General features: G+C 43.8%; 1 protein-coding gene across 3 annotated transcripts in view; it reads left to right on the forward strand.

Moving 5' to 3' along the window:
• The first annotated feature begins 16,299 nt into the window (after positions 1-16,299).
• Positions 16,300-16,531, forward strand: part of PNPLA8 (patatin like domain 8, phospholipase A2) — a 61,721-nt gene continuing 61,489 nt past the window's right edge. The window contains exon 1 of one of the 3 annotated variants that reach the window (XM_007455338.1): positions 16,300-16,411. The gene's annotated coding sequence lies outside the window, so the exon portion shown is untranslated. The remainder of the gene's footprint in view (positions 16,412-16,531) is intronic. The other 2 variants (XM_007455339.1, XM_007455340.1) reach the window with 2 other exon arrangements.

A 16,531-nucleotide genomic window follows, 5' to 3' on the forward strand; every position in this document is an offset into this window, starting at 1 on the left:
TTCTTCTTTAAATATAGTTTGCCCCTCAGACAAACCATTAAAGTAAGACATTAGCATTGGTGATAAGCTTAAGTGGGTTTTCAGAAGGAAAAGTTCATCTGTCCTCTGCAGGAGAAGGTCCAAAGCAGATGCTGCTGGAGATGTCACGATCTTGCCCCATCTTCCCCCCTTCATGGGAGGTGCCATTTGAGATGGCCATTTGGTGGGCAGTCTCTGCTCCTGAAAGAATGGGGTGGGGGTCGCTTGTCTTTCTAGAGTTGTTAAATTGCTACTGTGAAATGTCCTTAGGAAAGTGGTAATAAAATCTGTAACTGCTAATTCTCAAACCTGTTTACACTCCTGAGTCATTAGCCAAGACACTGAAATGCCAGGCTTGGTGCCCTGTCTGATCCAAAACACACAGAGGCTCAGCTGACCTAGATATTCAAGGCAGCACCTGGGCCTTGGACCTCTCCTCACTCTAGGACCTGCATTCTAGTTCCTCTCTTCAGTTCTCTCCCTTTGTGATTATGTCTAGCTCCCTTGGTCTCTCTCAGATACAATGTAACTTTCTTTCATGGAGACAGTGAGATTTGAAATGAGAGCAGTCCAGACAGCCCCTTCCAGCCCTCCCCTTATTTCCCGGATGGGAGATGGAGGCCCCGGAGGCCATTCTATCCCTCCCACTCCTCCCCCTGAGGAAGGTGAACCAGGGCAGCATCTCTGAGCATCTTTAGACGCCACACAAACTGAAGCATATCAAACAAGCATGTTGTAAGAAACCTGTTTTTTCTAAATTAAATATTTTCTGGCATTTATTTTCTGGTATAGATATGGTCTCAAATAATGAAACCAGAGTTGGCACCCAAAAGCCTTGGATGGTTGAGAGCCCTGGATATTGGTCTTTAAACATGTATAAATGTGTATGTTGTCCTGACACAGTGTTCCCTACAACTGATAAAAGGATAACCGATTTTAAGTAAAACAAGAGAGATTAAGATTAGACATTAAGGAAAAAACTCTAATAAAGGCAGAGAGGGATTTATGCTGGTCTATGAAGCCCTCTGTTAACATGCTTAACCTCAGCTCACACTATGCTATGCTCCGTCTCTCTGGTTTCATTTTGCTCCTCGAGCCCACTCAGGTCCTTGTACATTGTGTATTTTGCATCTGTGGGTCTCTGTGCTCAGAGTGCTTTTCTCACTTCCACATGTCAGGCTGCCTCTTGTCATTCTGTTCTCAGCGTTGTTGTTACCACCTCTGAGAAGCCCTCTCTGACTGCCACAGGGTTAGGCAACTGCACAGGGACCACCGCATTGCCCTGGATGGAGTCTTTGCATGTGATTTTCCATGAGGTGTTTTAATTTCTTAATTGTTCATTATGGGTCTATTGCCTGCCTTCTGTTCCGCTGAGATATACCCCCTCTAACATATATAAGGATATGCTGTGTACTTAGCTTTTGGACCTTAGATCAAACAGAGAACACTGCCTGGCATTTCAAAGTCTCAGTCAGTGGCTTGGGCATGTAAACAGGGTTTGAGAATTAGCAGTTACCGATTTATTTACCACTTTCCTAAGGTGGATTTCACTGACCCTAACTGCACTGTCATTGTCACTTCCCGGTGCCCAGATCAGTGTGCAGCACATACTTGTTGAATGAATTCAGTGTTTGTTGAATGAATGTATAAATGTACGTGATTTTCTAAAAGTGGCTGTGGAATAATCCTTCTTTTGGAGATAACAACTTAATCATTTTAACTTCATTCTTATAAGTATTCAGGGACTAGGGTTGAATGTAAGAGCTGGAATTGACCCAAAAGAGGGTCTAACAAAGCCAAGTGCTAAATTTTACAGAAGGAACTGAGGCCAAAGAGGCAGCCTGAGTAGAGGCCACACAGATGCCCTGCATCTGCGACTCCCGGCCCACCCTCCTTTCTTGACCTGCCCTGTTGCCCGAAGTGACCATTTCCCAGGCCACTACATCTGGAAGCTTTACTATATTCCAGAGAGTCTTGTCTCTTTTTTAGATGATTGAGTCTCATAACACTTGGAAGCATCCCAGAGCATGGAGACATTCAATCAAGAATGAGGAAACATTTTGTTCAACATAAACTTTTCGTCTCATCTTCTTTTTAGCTTCAGATCTTTATATGCTTTGTATGAATCTTCTCACGTACCTCAGGGAGTGATCTGACTTCCCAGTCAAGCTGTTTACCTCTTTGGAGGTTACCATACAATGTGGTTTAATTTTTTTTTCTCTTCTGTATTCTACTCCTTTATGAAAGGAAGATAATACTTCCTCAGAACAAAGGAAAGGGAGTAGTGGTTTTACTAACACATGCTACACGCTAGACGGAAGAATGAGCTGCAGTTCTGATCAATAGATTAAACTCAACTGCTTTCTGAAATAAAAGAATTATCTTAGTATTTTGATATCCAGAGGGACTTCAATCAAGATATGATTAACAAAGGATCTGATTGATGTGTTAAGAAGGACTTGGCAAAAATCGACCAAAGGAAACTTCTTTGGAGTATAATAATATCCACAAGCTGTACTAGGATATAAACAGGTGTCTATCACTATAGTGCTTTAAAATTAAACATTCTAAGCAATGTTTCTCAAATGTTATTGTGCTTATGAATCACTTGGCGATCTGGTTAAGATGCAGATTCTGATTCAATAGGTCTGGGGTAGGACCTGAGAGTCTGATTTTCTCACGGGTACCCAGGTGTTTCACAAGCTGCTGGTCCCATGGACCATGCACCATGGACCACCCTCGGTGTTGCAAGACTCTACGCTACACTGTCCAATATGGTAGCCATTCTCCACATTGTGGCCATTTCAATTAACTTAAAACAGTTCACTTCCTCAGTCACATTTCAAGAGCTCGAAAGTTCTATTGAACAGATTTACTAAGGAAAACACAATGTATTAAATAATTCCGAGTCGCCATGATCTCGCCGCCTCTCTTTCCTAGCTGTAGGCTTCCAGCTTTTATTGGGAGAATAACAAGCATTGGTTGGATAAGCAGGTGTGTTTGAAGCTGGGGGAGATGGGGCAGAAGAGAACCAGGGCAGAGAGTTGTTGAGGCATCCAAAGAAGAAAGGTATTTCAAGGAGGGTGCGGCCAACGGGCTCAAATTTTGCCAAGAGGACAAATAAGCTAAGGTTTGAAAAGTGCCCATCGACTGTGGCAGCATGGGCAGAGGAAGAGGCAGTAGTTGATGGAATATAGCATTAAACTAGGGTTGTTGGACTTCCCTGGTGGCGCAGTGGTTGAGAGTCCGCCTGCCGACGCAGGGGACACGGGTTCGTGCCCCAGTCCGGGAAGATCCCACATGCCGCGGAGCGGCTGGGCCCGTGAGCCATGGCCGCTGAGCCTGTGCGTCCGGAGCCTGTGCTCCGCAACGGGAGAGGCCACAACAGTGAGAGGCCCGTGTACCACAAAAAACAAACAAACAAACAAACAAAAATCTCGGGTTGTTAATGATAGAAGCTTTTTGCTTATTTCCATGGTAAAATTTTTAAATGCTGGTCTTGGACCACAAAGGAGAGACTGGCCATGGGGATATACTGGTTTTGAATTTTCAAGTCAAAATGGGGCCTATGGTAACCTAGTTCATGCTTTGACTATTCAGAGAACTCAAATAAATACCATTAGCCATCAGAGATTTTAGAGTCTCCAGTTCCGAGAAGCACATCTCAAGCCTTCAAAGAAACCTTAGATTTCCTTCCAGCTAAGCAGAAAAAAATAATAACTTTGTCTTTATTACACCAGTAATTACAGAACTCTTCGCTTTCTTTGTGGGCTCCTGTTAGGATGAAGAGCAATTTCACCGACCACCTTTTACTCAAAATCTCACCAGACCCTTAAAAATAAACTCTCTTTTCAAGGAAAGGCCAAGCCCTAAGGGATGTTGTCAATCAAAATCCGACACCTTGTTCAGAGTGTGAAGACCAGTTTTAATTCGGCGCTCAGCCCAACCTCCTTTTCAGAAATTACATTCATTTCCCTATTATTGGTAAATTAAAAAAAAAAGAATACAAAAGCTGATAGAACTTGTTCGTGGGCGCAGTTGATTACATTTTCCTGCTACTACAGCAGAAAAGCCCTTTCAAGGAGAATGGCATGCGTTATACTTGAGGATGGACAGGGTTGACTCTCCAGGAGTAGTGTTGAGCCTCTGACACTTTCAGAATATTGCCTTCCTGATTGTTCCAAATTGCTAACAGACCATTGTGTCATTGTGTTACCTGGTGGCACAGGAAGGCTGACCCGGTACTTGAATTGGACTCCTGGGACCTGTGGGACACTGGAGTTTGGACTCAGGTGGGCACCATGTCATTTTGGGCAAGACAGAATCTTTGAATCCCTTTATTTTTTTAAAATAGGCAGCATTTTGACTGTGCCTATCTGGCTGATAGCTTCTGTGAGGGCAAAGTGGAGATCTGAATCCCGGGGCCTCAGGCCCACTCTTCACTCACTTGCCTTTCCCTGCTTCCCCTTCCGGGAGCAGGAACCCCTCGGGCTTTGGGGGAGGGAGAGTTTCCGGGGCCCCTGAGTTGGAGCAGGTCACATTGCATAGTCTTCATGACCATGTAGCTCATGTTGAAAATTAAAGTTTTGGGCTTTTCTTGGGATTTCCCTGGCGGTCCAGTGGTTAGGACTCCGGGCTTTCATTGCTGAGGGCCCGGGTTTGATCCCTGGTCGGGAAATTAAGATCCCACAAGCCACATGGCACAGCCAAAAAATAAATAAAGTTTTTGGCTTTTCTTTAAAAAAAATCAATAAATAATATAGGCAGCATATAATTTTTTCCCTGTCCTAAGAGGCTGTTTTTAAAGGAACAAAATGCAAAACTGACAGATACAGCAAAAGCATCTTGATTTCATAAGATAGCTCTGCAGTGCTGACCTAGCCGATGCTGCAGCCGTTCTCTAAGTTTATGGCTGGGATTTTTCTTTTCAGGAATTTTTAAAAATCTGAGTTTCTGATGATTAACTAGTGGATTTCAGTCATGTGGACATTGGCTCAGTGGGGACTTAGTGTTGTCATGATTAATTAATTTTGGCTTAATGATGGGCCCTGGGGAGAAAGATGGAGCCAGGAAAGATGGGACCGAAGAAATGGACTGCACTCAAGGGGCTTGCCCCTGAGGGCAGGTGGGCAGTCCAATGACTCAGGAAGTGACAGATTCTGGCAGGTTCAACCTGGTGTGACGGACGAAGAGGCGGGAGGAAATCCAGGCGGTGGATGTAACCCAAATCCAGGTAGATAGAGGCAGTGAACCTGGTGGTGTGCTTATTCTCGCATGGGCCCAGTGAAAGGACAGTCAGAGGCTAAGGCAGAGTTTTCAGCTTTCACCTACATCAGAGTTAACCGGGCAGCTTATTAACACAGCACTTCCTGACAACATGTGGATGGGGCCAGGCGTCCATACTTTCAACAAGCCGCCAGGTCATCCTGATTTATCCCGATGCTGTCCTTCAGAGGACCACTTCCAACAAGGGTGAGAGTGGGCCTCATCCTTCCAGGTGTCAGGGGAGCACGTGAAAGGGCTGGAGTTTACTTTGGGGCCATATCCTTAGAAGGAAGCTGAAGTTCTAGAGAAGAAACTGAGGCAGAGTCACAGCTTTATGGAGCAAGCCACAGACAGGTAGGTAGAAAATAACTAACTTGGTGGCCAGGCTCACTGCATACACATTGGCAAAACATCCTGCCCCATTTCCTGTCCTGATTATGGTCTGAGAGCTATGACCTTAGAGGCAGGGCTTACAGGCAGATCAAAGTCTGGGATGTGGGGATACATCACATCTAAATTAGCCTCACTGTGTGTTTCTAACTAAGTGATTTCTGCTTTCAAGTAACAATACCAATACAAGTGTCTTGAATATGATGAGAAATTTCTTCTCTCACGTTACAAGAGATCCAGGGTGGGTTTCTCTTGAGCACCCAGAGCTGGCAGAACTCTGCGCTGGTTTCCCCGTGAGTCTCATGGCTTTCTTCTCAAGGCTACAAAATGGCAGCTGTTGTTGCAGTTTTCAGGTCCTCACACAACCTTGTGGAGAGGAAGAAAAAAGAACTGTATCCCCTTAGTCACTCATTATCAGGAAAGAAAACATTTCTGGAAGCCTTCCAGCAGACCTATCTTTATACCTTTTTGGCCAGAAAGGGTTGTTTGTTGACCCCTCCACCCATCTTAAAACCCCCATGGTTTATATCTAGTGGCTGGAAAAAGGGATCCCTTCCCTGTCCCCCACTACTGAAAGTATTGTGGTGTAGTGTACCGGGGGGGAGCAGGGAGATCTCCTCAGGAGGCAACCAGTGGTGTCTTCTTTACTCCTCTCAGGAACATGATTAAAGGATTCTAAATGCTGAGAAAAGGTCCCTGTACAGTTTACTGCATGAACTCCTTATGGTCTGTCTGTTATCAAATGATGGCAGTAAAGTTCATGTTAAGGAACTAAGCTTTTGCACATAACTCAGAGCACTGCCAATCCTTCATTGTCCTCCTCTAGGACACAACATAAATTCCCAGCACACACCCTCCTGTGCAGGAGCCTGCGAGCCTTCTCTCAGGGTCGTCTCAACCTTTGTGTTGAGAAGCACAGAGTTGTAATTCTTAACTTGGGCATTTTCTCTCTTTCCATTTTTGAAAACAGATTCCTTCTTCCAACCTCCTTTTTATTTCATATTAATCAAACTCATCTCAGATATTGCAACTCTAATGTACTACCTCCTTCAAGGGAAAGTGAAGAAACATTTCTTCAAAAGCGCTGTAGGAAGGTAGGCTGGGTTCTGTTTGTGAAATGAGATGAAGTTGTGTTTTTCTGCCTGCTCATGAAAATGTCTTGCCTGATAAGTTCTGTGAGTCATGCAACTTAGAAACCCATAGACTTCCTGCTTGATTCCAGTAATGATGCATAATTTTATCGTCTAGTTTGTGCTTTAAAGCTATTTCAAGAAGATAAATACATGCGGTAAGAATGTCTTAGTTGATTTTTGTATTCCTTCTTTCCCTTTCCTTTCCCAACATTAAAATAACGAAATGAAACATGATCTCAATATCAAGACAATCTAAACTGTTGGAGGAGGTAATCAAGAGGATGTGACCACTGGTTGGCCCACAAACTGGACCCAGGCAGTAGAAGGCTCCTCCCTCCCTCCCCTGTCCTTGGAATGAACACTCCACTTGCCTTCCTGGAGCTGGAAGAGGAGATCTTATAAAGACCTTGTAAAGAGCTGGAAGAAAAGATCTACAGTCATCAAGATGGTATGGTACTGGCACACAAACAGAAATATAGATCAGTGGGACAGGATAGAAATTCCAGAGATAAACCCGAGCACCCATGGTCACCTAATCCATGACAAAGGAGGCAAGAATATACACTGGAGAAAAGACAGCCTCTTCAATAAGTGGTGCTGGGAAAACTGGACAGGTACATGTAAAAGAATGAAATTAGAACACTCCCCACCACCATACACAAAAATAAACTCAAAATGGATTAGAGACCTCAATGTAAGGCCGGACACTATAAAACTCTTAGAGGAAAACATAGGCAGAACACTCTTTGACATAAATCACAGCAAGATCTTTGTTGGTCTATCTCCTAGAGTAATGAAAATAAAAACAAAAATAATCAAGTGGGATCTAATTAAACTTAAAAGCTTTTGCACAGCAAAGGAAACCATAAAGAAAACAAAAAGACAGCTCTCAGAATGGGAGAAAATATTTGCAAATGAAGCAACTGACAAGGGATTAATCTCCAAAATATACAAACAGCTCATGCAGCTCAATATCAAAAAAGACAAATAACCCAATCAAAAAATGGGGGGAAGATCTAAATAGACATTTCTCAAAAAAAGACATACAGATGTCCAACAAACATGAAAAGATGCTTAACATGACTACTTATTAGAGAAATGCAAATCAAAACTACAATGAGGTATCGCCTCACACCAGTCAGAATGGCCATCATCAAAAAATCTACAAACAATAAATGCTGGAGAGGGTGTGGAGAAAAGGGAACCCTCCTACCTGTGGGTGGGAATGTAAATTGGTGCAGCCACTATGGAGAGCAGTATGGAGGTTCCTTAAAAATCTAAACATAGAGTTACCATATGACCCAACAATCCCACTGCTAGGCATATATCTGGAGAAAACCATAATTCGAAAGGATGCATGCACCCCAATGTTCATTGCAGCACTGTTTACAATAGCCAGGACGTGGAAGCAACCTAAATGTCCATCGACAGAGGAGTGGATAAAGAAGATGTGGTACATACATATAATGGAATATTACTCAACCATAAAAAAGAACAAAATAGTGCCATTTGCAGAGATGTGGATGGACCTAGAGATTGTCATACAGAGTGAAGTAAGTCAGAAAGAGAAAAGCAAATATTGTATAATATCGCTTATATGGAGAATCTAGAAAAATGGTACAGATGAACTTATTGGCAAAGCAGAAATCGAGTCACAGATGTAGAGAACAAACTTACGGTTACCAAGGGGGGAAGAGGGGTGTGGGACAAATTGGGAGATTGGGATTGACATATATACACGACTATGTATGAAATAGATAACTAATGAGAACCTACTGTATAGCACAGGGAACCCTACTCAATGCTCTGTGGTGACCTAAATGGGAAGGAAATCCAAAAAAGAGGGGCTATATGTATACGTATAGCTGACTCACTTCGCTGTACAGTAGAAACTAACACAACACTGTAAAGCCACTATACTCCAATAAAAATTTTTTTAAAAAAGAGGATGTGACCACTGGTTGTTGCCCCATGAGCTAGACCCAGGCAACTGAAGGCTCCTCCCTCCCTCCCCTGTCCTTGGAATGCACACTCCACTTGCCTTCCTGGAGCTGGAAGAGAACATCTTATAAATGCTCCGCCCTATACTTATGGTGGTCCCTGCAGCGTGTAGAAAGGGAAAAAATAAGATTCCCCAGATGCCTGCTATACAAATGGATCTAAAGGAGGCAACTGGTCCACAGGGTCTGCAGTAGCTCTTAAGCCTAACACTGACACCATCTCGATAGAAACAGGAACAGCAGAAGTCTGTGGGCTGAACTCAGAGCAGTTTGGCTGTTGATCACCCAGGAGCCCTGGCCATTAACCCTCTGAACTGACAATTGGGCTGTTCTAAAGAGATTAACCCTATGGCTTGGACAATGGAGAGCCAAGGGGTGGATGATATAAATAAGCCCTTGTGCGGTCAGGATGTTGCCTGCGAGAGCCTGAGTCCTCACTGTCTCCCATGTCCCAGCTCGTAAAGCACTGACACCCCTTGGTAATCAGGAAACGGATGCCCTAGCTTGGGTAGGACCCCTAGCAACTGATCCTTCAGTAAATACAGCAGATTGAGTGCAAAGAAAGAGTGGCCACCGGAGCGCCGTGGTGGGATGCCATATTGCTAAGGATGCTGGGTTGCCCTTGCAAGACAGTGACTTAGTTAAAGCAGTAACAAGATGTAACAAGATGTCCTGGGTGTTGTAAACAATGTCCAAGGCAACTGCCAAAGGAATTTGGGGACATCCTCTGGAGAGCGCACCTGGTAAGGGATTGGCAAATAGATTATATCGGGCCCCTCCCTTAAACGAGGATTCTAAATGTGCCCTGGTTTGTGTGGATACCTTGCGTGGCTTAACACAAGCTTTTCCCTGTCGCCAAGCCAGCCAGGCTACCTCCATTGTGGGGTTAGAGAAGCTGAGTACCATGGGTGGATACCCTCATCGAGTAGACAGTGATTAGTGGTCACATTTCAAAGGTCATGATAGGCAAGCCTGAGCAAAAGACCATGACACTGATTGGAGGTTCCATCTCCCCTGTAACCTGCAAACCGCAGGGTTGGTGAAAAGAAAGAATGGACTCTTACAGCAGCAGATTAAATTACTAATAGGTAAAACCACTTTGGCCAGGTGGACTAAAGTACTGCCCCAGGCTTATTACATTTGAGTGATCCAACACTCGGGCCTATTGCCCCATATGCCAGACTGGAGACCCCTGCTGAGACATCCAACACCGTGCAGGCATAGAAGTCACCAGAAACAGCCATTGCCCAGACCCTCGCTGTGGATGAACAAGCTGTGCTGCTGGAAACACCAGGCCCCATCATGCCTTGGTGAGGGATTATCTATTGGAAGTTAAGGTAGGACGTCCCGCTGAGATGGGAGAGCTACTTTGTACCCCTGGGTGTGGGGGCGGGGTGAAGACTAGTCAGTTTCCCGTGGGGTCCCATTGTCCTGCTGCAAGCGGAACACGCGCCATTGAAAGAGGGGGGAAGGTGAGGGTCCTGCTCTGGCATATCCCACCCCTCGTCCATCTCCTCTGTCCTGACAGTGGTGCCTCTCCGGGCCGACAGCTACGAAACGCAACCAGGTCAAGTTCCTAAAGCTGCCAGACTCCCTCTTCTCAAGGCCAGCTGAGCATGTTCTGTTTTCCACTGTTACTTTAGGCCACTCTCTATGTCCCCACCTGGAGGATATTATAGCACACATAGAAGCCGTAACTAAGTTCGCTCACAAGCCTTAAATAACATAAAATGATGTAAGAATAAAGAACCCGGAGGGACCTCTTGTAGAAAAGCGTACCCTTACTATTTGCAAGTTTTCTGTAACCGCACTCTCTCCCCATCACTTTGCTACGCCAGCCTCTCTTTGCCAGGTACTCTGATTTTTTTTTTTTTCTTTTGCCTAGGGTACTTTGATTTTTAATTTGAAAGAGGATGTTCTAGATAGCATATATCCAGAAAAAGCTACCTACCTCCAATTGTAAAAAAAAAATACATTGGCATTCTCATGAATCAAAATCTCTTACAAAGAGTAGAACGGTGGTGGTTACCAGGAAGGGGGTGGGGAGGGATGGGAAGATTTGGTCAAATGGTACAAACTTCCAGATGAATTAAGTTCTGGGGATATAATATACCACATGGTGATTATAGTTAATAATACTGTATTCTATATTTGAAAGTTGCTAAGAGGCTGTATCTTTCTCATCATTAAAAAGAAATGATAATTAGGTGATGGAGATGTTAGCTAACACTATGGTGGTAATCATTTTGCAATATGTAAGTGTATCAAATCAACATATTTTACAACTTAAACTTATACAAGGTAGTATTTCAATTATATCTCAATAAAACTGGGGTGGGAGAGAGAACACATGTAATAAAGGGTTCTACTGACTTTCTATGCTGTGAACATGTTTTATCAGTGAGCGGATATGCTGCCCAGTAGGTGTTAAAGGACAAATATAATTAAGACGTGCTACTTGCGGGGAACAAAAAACCTCTTATGAGTCTGATTAGAGTTAATTCATTTTCTAAAAGTCTGATCATACCTGAAGCTATAAAACTGGTTTCTTAAATACACATATTTGAAGACTGTATTTTGCATCCCCAGGAAGCCCACTCTGAAACAATTTGGCACTCTTGTGCACCACAGTACTATCAGTTGGAAGAGATGTGTAGAGGCAACCCAGCTTTACATCTAGTTGTACAAATTGTTTTGGAATTAGTGGGAATTGGTTGAGTTTATGAAGAATCCCAGTATCCCCTAGACTTTGTTTTTTAATCAATCATTAGAACTATACCAAGGAGTTCTAATTGATTGGATGGACTTTGAGAAATGATTCAGTCTTTACTGTATTTATTTATCAGTAATAAATGTTATTTTTAAATTATTATGCTTAAAAAGAGATTTTAGGATTCCTATATAAGTATCATAAAGCTAACAAAATGACTCTAGTCAGAATATCTTGAGTTCTTAGATTTAAGACCCATTATATGGGATATATACATCTCGATTCTCTACTGGGCATAAAGCAAAGCCAAGAAATTTGGGTGTAGATTTTTTTTAATCTATAAATATAATGACCTATATAGAGTATATAGTCACACCGATATAGTACAGCTAGTCTTTTCTTTTGTTATTTAGAGAAGCTGTTTTTTTTAACTGACCTATAGTTGATTTACAATGTTGTGTTAGTTTCTGCTGTACAGCAAAGAGATTCATATATATATATATATATATATAATATATATATGCATTTATTTTTATGTTCTTTTCCATTATGGTTTATCATAATGAATATAGTTCTCTGTGCTATATAGTAGGACCTTGTTGTTTATCCATTCTATATATAATAGCTTACATTTGCTAATTCCAACCTCCCACTCCAACCCTCCTCCAGCCCCCTCCCCCTTGGCAACCACAAGGCAGTTCTCTATGTCTGTGAGTCTGTTTCTGTTTCATAGATAGGTTCATTTTTACCATATTTTAGATCCCATATGTAAGTGTTATCATATGGTATTTGTCTTTCTTTGACTGACTTCACTTAGTATGATAATCTCTAGGTCCATCCATGTTGCTGCAAATGACATTATTGTCTTCTTTTTATGGCTGAGTAATATTCCATTGTATATATGTACCACATCTTCTTTATCCATTCATCTGTTGGTGGACATTTAGTTTATTTCCTTATCATGGCTATTGTGAATAGTGCTGCTGTGAGCATAGGGGTGCAAGTACCTCTGTGAATTACAGCTTTGTCTGGATATATGCCCAGGAGTGGGATTGCTGGATCATATGGCAACTCTATTTTTAGTTTTTTGAGGAACCTCCATACTGTTTTCCATAGTGGCTGCACCAACTTACATTCCCACCAACAGTGTAGGAGGGTTCCCTTTTCTCCACACCTTCTCCGGCGTTTGTTATTTGTAGACTTTTAAAGGATGGCCATTCTGATCGGTGTGAGGGCATTCCTCGTTGTAGTTTTGATTTGCATTTCTCTCATTAGCAACGTTGAGCATGTTTTCACGTGCCTGTTGGCCACCTGTTTGTCAAGAAGCCATTTTTTTAAATATAGAAAATGGTGTAAAATGTGCCTTTTGCAACTTTCAAAATTGTTTAATAAGTTTGAAGATACTTGAAATAGTATTTTTCAAGGAGATTGGAGTCAGGTTTTACTTCCTCTTTCTATTTGTACAGCAAATACATTTTAAAGTTAAAATTACTTCTGTAATGTTGAAGGAGGTAGAGGAAGGTAACACCAATATCCTTAGGTGGTTTCCAGCGGGTGATTAGTGTTATGGGGTGTTATTGGGGTAGCATGTCCCCCATCTCTTCCCATTGCTCACATCACATTTGGGGGATTATTTTACTTTGGTTTAGGAATTTTTTCCCCTACTGTCTGATTAGCTCAAAACCATTAATTTGAGTTATAGTGGTTGGCGTACCAGCTAGTAAGGCACTTCCTTCACTCATGCTGCCTAATTCCTGGCATTGTATGTGTTTGGCCAGGGGAAAAAAAAAAAAGGAGGGAAGCTTTTCCACCTGTGCTTCCTTGACGAGCTAAGATTCTCTCCTGACTCACACTTTGGGGTTCCCTTGAATCATTTCACTTCCTGCTCTTTGGGGATTCGTAAGGTGCATCATAGTTTCTGAATATTTCAACTGCATACAGTCTTGCTTTGCCTACTCTAAAGTCTGTGACTCACGTGTCTAAGTAATCAATTTTCCTAGAGAGAACTGATTTCCCATTCCTTTTATTTTATTTTTAAAGATTTTTTTTGATGTGGACCATTTTAAAGTCTTTATTGAATTTTTTACAATATCGCTTCTGTTTTTTTTTTATGTTTTGGTTTTTTGGCCACAAGCCATGTGGGATCTTAGCTCCCGGACCAGGGATGCAACCCGCACCTCCTGCATTGGAAGGCGAAGTCTTAACCACTGGACCACCAGGGAAGTCCCCCCCCCCCATTCCTTTTAGACAGATCTTTTCCTCTTCTTCTCAAGGTGTTCAAGTGTTTTTGATCGTTTGTTTGTTCATTTACTTAATCTGAATAAATTAATCTGAATTAATTAATAGCTTCTGCTATTACAGCCATATTACATTTGTAATTTGAATATTCAAAAATGGAATGAACAGGGAATTCTACTCAATATTCTGTGATAACCTATATGAGAAAACAATCTGAAAAAGTATGTGGAAAAAGTATATGGATAACTGAATCACTTTGCTATACACCTAAACTAACAAAACATTGTAAATCAACTATACTCTGATAAGGTACGCGGGCCTCTCACTGCTGTGGCCTTTCCCGTTGCGGAGAACAGGCTCCGGACGCGCAGGCTCAGCAGCCACGGCTCACGGGCCCAGCCGCTCCGCGGCACGTGGGATCCTCCTGGACCGGGGCACGAACCTGCATCCCCTGCATCGGCAGGCGGACCTTCAACCACTGCGCCACCAGGGAAGCCCCAGAATAAACCTTTCGGCTGCACAGAAGAGAATAACTCTGGGTCAGAGGTCAGTGACAGGCTGGAAAACCAGTTTAGACGAGATTTAAACTAAAGCAGTGGAAACGACGATGTAGAGCAAAGGGAAGATGCGGGAGATTCTGCAAGTAAGATCGTCAGGCTTCAGGGCGGTTAAAGGTCTGGGGGTTAAAGGTATGTGGATCGACACGGTGGGGAGGGAAGAGCAAAGGAAAAGGAGAACTTGAGAGTTTTTTTAAAATGTCTGGCAAGGGAGGAAAATCTGGATATTTGATAAAGTCTGACTAACTTAGGGAATAAAGGAAAACAAGGGCAGGGGATGGATGGTTGGAGGGTGACAAAGACTTTCTCATTGGTAGAAGTTTAATTTGGTTTCTCTGAGCCCTCTTCTATCAAGGCTTCCTGCCCGGGCCCTGTCTTTGGTCTGCCAAGTCCAGTTTTAGCAAGAACCCTGCTGAATCAGTTTAGAGAGAATCTCCCACCCTTGATATCTGATCACCCTCAGTGTCTAATCACAGTAATCAGTTTTTAGCAGGAATCCTGTGAAAATGGTTTAGCAAGAATCACCCCTGCCCTTGGTGTCCCCTCTTAGTAATTTTCCATACACTGGCCCCTCTCACTCTGCTCCTGGGCTACACATCTCCAGCTGCCTTTGTTGTATTTGCAGTTGAGCCCAGTCTCTCTCCCCCATTGCAAAAGTCTTGAGTAAAGTCTTCCTTATCGTTTTAACAAGTACAATTTTTTCTTTAACAATGGGGAAAATCTCTCTGGAACTAGTTACTTCCATATGCCTCTAAAGTTTAGTTTGTGCGTACACCTTCTAACTAGCGTATGGCTAAATAACATGCCTAGATCTTGCACTGCAGGGGTTTATCAGGCATTATGATGTACACAGTCCAGCTATTTATGCCCCAAGAACCTAGCAAGCTGGCTTCCTCCCCTTAATTAAAAAAAAAGGAAAAAAAAAAGTGGCAGTCTAACACCCAGTATGTGGCAGCTCATACAATTCCTTCCTTAAACACTTCACAATCCTCTTACAGGGGGCTAAAGCAGCAACACTCCTGTGAGACCCGGCAAGCCTAGAGGAAAGAGAGACTAACAGTCTTGGGAACACTTTGAGGTTGAGGTCTAGTAAAGACTACTTTTCTGTTTCTAACCTCAACTTATTTAAAGGAAGCTATTGTAACCATCCAAATTTGCTGTTGTAGCATGCAAGCTTCTTGATAAAAAAAGGAGTGGGCATGGCTATGATCTAAAATAATCCTTTTTTTAAGGACACTGAAATTTGAATTTCATGTCATTGTCATGTGTCCCAAAACAGACTTATTTTTTTAACCATTGAAAATGTAAAAACCATTCTTGGCTTACAGGCGTACAAAATCAGGCGGTGGGCTCCATTTGCCTTATGAGCTGTAGGTCGTTTGCAGACTTGGTAGTCATAAAATGTCGGGATTCAAAAACTATGTGTTAAGTGTGGGACCTGGCGGGGGGGCGGTGCGGTAGAGGGACTTCACAGGCTAACTTATAATACTATAACATATGTGAAAGCAGTTTCCACTGATTTTTAGTCCAAGTGGCCAAGCCCAGGAATGGTGACAGCAGAGTGGTAGGGACGCGGTCCAGGCCGCTCACCACCCTCCAAGCGGCTAGTGACGCAGTCCCCTCTTCGAGGACCGGACAGAGCGTGGACAGCATCTTCAGGGACGCAGAGATGGAGGTTTAGCTCAGCCGACCGTCGCACGGAGCCCCGCAAACACAGAGCAAAACAAACTCCCTCGGCCGGCCGCCAGGCGGCGCCTCTCCGGGTGTCCGCAGGCGCGTGCACGCACGCACGTTTCCGGCCCGCGCTCCGCCGGGCTCTACTGCGCAGGTCTGGGAAGGGGGCGGAGCGGCGACTGATGGGTGGGCCGAGGTTCCAGCGAGGCTGAGGAGCTGCTCGCCGGTGGGAGTGTATACTGGGGCCGCCCCGCGTCACTTCCGTCGGGGAGGGACGGAGTTGGGGGAGGGTGGCGCCCCGGCTGTCGCACCGCTGTTTGTGCTGGAAGCTCAGCTGATGGCGGCCGGCCGGCCGAGGGGACGCCCGTGCCGGGAAAAGGCACGTCGCCACTGCCGCCTAAGTAGTTGCGGCCTGCATCCCGGTAAGTTGCCCGTGGGGGGCCGGCGGGACGGTAGGCTACGGGAGTGGGCAGCCGGGTCCCCCGGGCACTCGTCTGGGATTCCAGGTCTTATCTCTCCCCGGCGGGTGCTTCCAGGGCGGAAGAG

Source organism: Lipotes vexillifer, unplaced genomic scaffold (assembly GCF_000442215.2).
Source record: "Lipotes vexillifer unplaced genomic scaffold, Lipotes_vexillifer_v1.1 scaffold234, whole genome shotgun sequence".
Lineage (NCBI taxonomy): Eukaryota > Metazoa > Chordata > Mammalia > Artiodactyla > Lipotidae > Lipotes > Lipotes vexillifer.